Below are 6000 nucleotides of genomic sequence, written 5' to 3' on the forward strand. Positions count from 1 at the left end.
TCACTTATAAATCTTTGATACGAACACATGCAATATAAGTATGGCTTTTGCGACTAGACTTGATGTTTACATGTTAGTCAATTATAATTACCACCTGATTGGCGAGGCGAGTTCCTTATTGGTTACTGAAACTGTGCTCCATGCGATTAAGCTCAGATTTATTTTTGTTACCAAACCGAAGCAAATGATAGGCAATATGTTGCTATAAAAAAAATCTTAAGTAATATTTTGAAATCACGTTTATTTACTTTCCGTCCTTATATTTTGGAATAACCAGAAATGAATACCTATCACTGTAAAATCTACTTAAATTTGATGCATACTCCGTATGAACGGAGTAGATTGCTGTAAAATCTTGCGTGCAAAATTGGAAATTAAAGCTCAGATATGTCACTGTCATAATGATGCACGTTCATGTCTTCTTATCAGTTCTACCGCAACAAAACATTGTTAAAATAACCTAAATGGAGTTTGCATCTACGAGTGTGTTATAAAAGTTTCGATTATTAGTTTACAATAAAATTCGTTACAAGAAATGAAAAACATATTAAAATAAAGTGATTCTATCAGCAACTTTATCAAAAGTTTTATCTATCGGCGCATTTCAAGTTATGAGATGTTGTGGAAATGTCAAACAATGTTCAGGAGGATTATGATATTAATGAAAACCAAAAGAAAAAGGGCACATAATATTGTATATTAAAGATTCGTATTTCCTTTTCCTTTCAAACTTTATTGTTAGTCCCTTTACAAAATACATTGTGTAGAGAAACATATTTACATTCAATAAATCCAACATAGATAGGGGACAAATGATAAAACTTTTTAAACAAAACTTTGATAATTTACATAAATCTCTTAAAGAGTGGAGTTCATAAGCTGTGGAAATTTAATCATATTTGATCTCGTGCAGTAGTACTCTTTAACACATAATTTTCTAAGGTCAAATATGGACACTTTCATAAATACTGCATATGAGCCAGTTTCACAAGATGCGTTGTAAAATAATCTAGATTATTTTTTTAGCCCAAATTGTGTGTTGATGTTAACTTATACGATTTTGATACTGGTTAATGCAGTATTACAGCGGTTTATAGTATAGTAATATCAACAAAGGGGCATATGCCATATATCAATTTCATTGCACTTCCAAATTCAGTGTGACAACACCATTCAAAGATACCATATCAACCAACCATATTTTACTTCACTATACTTCATTCAGTTTATTTTTCAAAACTCATTATTACAAATAAAGTCCAATAAGTATGGTTCAAATATTGGTTTCGTTTTCTGAATTACTTCAGCTACGTATCTTTTTGAGGACTTGAGTTCCGATATTTTTGACGATGTTATAAAAACATTCATAGAAGTAATTCAGAAATGCGTTTAAGTGATTCCAGAAAATAGTAATTAAGTAATTTATCCTTGCAACTAAAACGCAAAATTTGTTTCAGGGTCCAAAGACTGTCTTTCTTCAGTATCTGAAAAAGTACTTATTGGGTGTTTATATAGACCTCCAGACTCTCTAGTTGATTATTGGAACTTTGATGAAGCCATCGAGAAAGTGTCACATTTAATAAAAAAAAATCTACTTGGCGATATCAATCAAGATATGTTTTCCCCGAGATCTATCAAATATTACTATCACTGAACAAGACATACTTGACCAGCTTCATCTCATCAATGTAAAAAAAACTCTAGGTCCTGACTCAATTCACCCTAAATTTATCAAAGCTGTATCTGAATCACTTATTAAACCGTTACATATTCTTTTAAGTAAATCAATTGAACTTGGGCATCTACCTCAAATCTGGAAAAAAAATAATGTTAACGGTAAACGAATAAGAAGAGACCCATCTAATTATTGACCTATTTCTGTTACACCATTATTTAGCAAAATGCTTGAGAAAATATTTTTTAAATATCTCTTTAAAGGGACAATTCAGCGAGGCTAATTCTGTTACATAACCACGAAGGAAAGTATGACATAAATGTATTGTTCTACATTCGTTATGAAACATAAAAAAATGACGAAATTCCAAATCGTTACGATTAAGCAAGTACAACATGTACGCTGTACCCATTCCCCGAGCCAAAGTCACGCACATTAAACAAATGCAATACATAACCACTGAGGAGTTGATGAAATTATTTTTAGACAGAATATGCATCTAATAAGGTAAACACACTACTGGAAGAGCGATTCGAGTAGTTCTAGACAAAACATGTCTTTACTGCACTGACAAGGACCAGGGTTTGGCATAAAAGACATCCGACCACTATTTGTAATGGAGGACAGTAACCGAGTTTGAACATTTCACATACATTTCACTGCAGTGGGCTTTCCTGGCATATCACAGTAAAACCAACTAATCGTATTTCTATTAGAATTGGTTTTTCCCGACATATATGCAAATTTTAATGTACTCTTAGACTGAATAGTCCCTTTAATTATCTGTCATCTAATAACATAATTTCAAAAAATCAGTCAGGATTTCTTCCTAAAGACTTCACTGTAAATCAACTCTTATCTGTTTATGATACAATACTTAAGCAACTAGATAAAAGGAAAGAGGCAAAGTTAGTTTTCTGTTATATTACATGTAGTAAGGCATTTGATAGGGTTTGTTTGAATTCAAAAAGTTTGGGGCCGCGGTGGCCGAGTGGTTAAGATGTACCGACATATTACCACATGCCCTCCACCTCTGATGCCGATTGAATTGCATTGTTCATATGTAACGCTATTAAAATGGCTGGCGAGATAACTGTTAGTGTAATTGACAGCAAGCTGACCCCACTGAAAACCTTTTACCGAAGTTCCTACACGCAAGGGCATTCGAATAGTTACTTTACCAGTCAAACCAAATCAACAAAGAATTATTGTTTTAGTACCTTAATTATAATACATACTACTTCTTAAACGGTATTTTTAATACATGTTACTTCTTAAATACACCAAGAAGATACTTAAGTGTGTATTTGGGATAGTGCTGGTTTAGGCGCATTGTTTATGGGTAAATATAATCTGGTGTATACATGGCGGGATAAACTACGAGTGTAATTGACAGCAAAGTGACCCCACTCAAGACCTTTTACTGGGCGCCACTCTACACTATGAGTATAGACCCGTCTTAGAATAGAGATGTTAATTCTGTAGAGGATGGCGAACTTTAGTTTGGAGTAGTCGATAAAGTTGGTTAATTCATACACGAAGTCAGAGGATAGATAAAGTGCATTAAAAATATAGTTAGTTTCATAGAAAAGTAAGGATACTTACTAAGGTCATCTAAGGTGAATTCGGCTCCATTTACAGGAAATAAAATAATATCTTCTGGGTTTCCAGAGTTCTTTATTCTACGATGGCCGACAAGAGCCTGGCAAAAAGATATGAAAAAACTGTAACGCTTTTTATCATGGTACAGTTTTTTCACATGTTTGTGTACCATGAATGGTACAAAAACATATGAAAGCATGGTACTCAAAGATGTGAAAACAGTATTTATGTGAGCAGTCACTTTTATATCTTTCTGTACCAAAACAGCGGCCGAAAACAGCCATGGTACAGAAACATGTAAAAGGCGAGAGACTCAGAGGTTACCGAGTTTGACAAATGACTTCCCGATAAAGTTGTCAACAGTTAGATTGTATACAGCTTCACGGGAAAAATACCATAAAACAATCAAACAGATACTTTAATGTTGGAATACATGTTTCATTTATTTATCTATTTAATAGGAATGCCCACATCTTACAGGTTTTATTTAACAATCGTAGGTCCTAAGTTACACCCGAAAAATAGCAATATAGCTTTGTTTCTGTTTGTCCTAAGATGTGCTAAACGACATTTTACGCTTGTTGTGACGCCCTAATCAAAGTGCTGCTATTCGGGGTCAGCTCTGTTCATGGTGTTTGATAACAACATTCCAATGCTCCTTTCACATCTTTGTGTACCACAGTTTCGCGTGTTTTTGTACCACTGATGGGACAAAAAGATGTAAAAGCTCAGATCCTTTCATATGTTTTTGTACCACGCTTTCACATGTTTTTGTACCACCGATGGTACAGAAAGATGTGAAAGGTAAATCGTTTCACATGTTTATGTACCATGCTTTCACATCTTTTTGTACCATCAATGGTACACAAACATGTGAAAAGAAATTAGCTTTCACACCCTTTTGCTGGCTCATTTCGGCTATTGGTACATAAACATGTGAATGTAATCTGAATTTTCTCGAAATGTTCATAATCTTTCTGTACCGCACTTTCACATGTTTTTGTACCATATCGTGGTACAAAAAGATGTGAAAAAACTGTACTATGATAAAAAGCGTTACAGTTTTTTCATATCTTTTTGTCAGGCTCTTGTCGGCCATCGTATTATTCTGATAGTAGTCCTGAAACAAATTTAAATCTGATCAAAAATAGTTTCTATCTTTTCATTAATAACACTTAGACAAACAAATTTGCAAAAAAAAAATAAAGTTTTAATTAATGAAACAGCAAAGTAAAATATTGGGAATTTGTAATTATTATGTGGATTGGACGTATGTCCTTCGTTCTATCGGCATCATTGCTGTAGACTGAAGTAATGTTATACCTTGCTTATATATTTGCTTACCATTAATATTACAAAAATCAGAACTGTTAAATGTAAATAAATAACGCGTGTAGTCTTATGTTTCTCGGCGTCGTTCCTAATTACGGGGCGATATATATAGTTAACGAGGCTCTCGGCCGGCTTAACACATAACATTCATTTTCCACCGACTTTGCTTTGTATATATATTGCATGTTGATGTATACGTTCGTTGAAATAACGGGATATACTATATTCAAAACATTCATTCTCCACCGACTTTGCTTTGTATATATTTTATTACTGATTTATTTATTTGCCATACAAATTAAAAATTGGAAATGTTATAATGTATAATCCGTTTCAAAATTCCTTGTTGTGTTGTGATCATCATCCAGGTGTAAAACATTGCGCATACAATCATATATTTGTTACGATCTGTTCATGTAATAGGTATTTATAAAACGGTCAGGTGTATTTTTTAAATATTAAAATTCAGCGGTGCTTTTAATTTTTATATATTTATGTGCGACTACGAAACGAATAATACTTAAATGATACGGGCTGTAACTGAGAGACGGCGGGACAGGTTACCCCCCTCCTTACTAGACCAGCTGCTTGCGGCATTTATATAGTCCGTTTCGTTTTAAATTTCCTTATTGCGATTTTATTTATAAATGTATACCCGTACGCTTGTTATGATTATTCATATATAATGATGATAAAGTAAATAGATGGTAACATATATCTCAATTCAGCGGTACGCATACATCATTTTTTTTGTATATACATTTAAGTCTATGTAGTTACGGAACGCCCAATGCAAAATTAAATACTTTAATGATACGAGCTGTAACGGGGAGACTCGGCTGTAGGTGACTAGCGACCTGCACTAGCTGTCGGGACATGAACTCCCCCTCCTTATTACCTGGGTCAGCTGCAAATAACTAACATTTGTTTAGTAATGTTCAATCAGTTAATTAGGACTATGAATACAAGAGCATTCTCCAAAAGTTGATGTGCACTAAGTCGCACGCATTACTATAACTTGTCAAATGCACAAAATTCTACGCGTTATACTTTTGCCGAAAAATCTGCCACAAAACACGAGTTTCGATTCCCAGTTCGGCTATAGCCCCTCGGCTATCGCCAAAAATTACTATACTTGTTTGAAGTTGTACCTTCATGTCATGCCAATAGTAGCAATGATCTGATATTACAATTAAATGACTAGTTTTGTTCTAAAACAAGGTTACCGTCTTTATGCCACTCCAAAATACAATCCAAATTCTATTTTTGTGTTATTTTAGTATCTGAATAATATCAAAAATGGTTACAAGTCATACCTTAAATAAAATATAACTTGTGAATTACAATCTACTTCGAAAAGGTGGCAAAAGTTATGGAGTTTTGTAACTTAT

This window comes from Argopecten irradians, chromosome 10 (genome assembly GCF_041381155.1).
Source record: "Argopecten irradians isolate NY chromosome 10, Ai_NY, whole genome shotgun sequence".
Classification (NCBI taxonomy): Eukaryota; Metazoa; Mollusca; class Bivalvia; order Pectinida; family Pectinidae; genus Argopecten; species Argopecten irradians.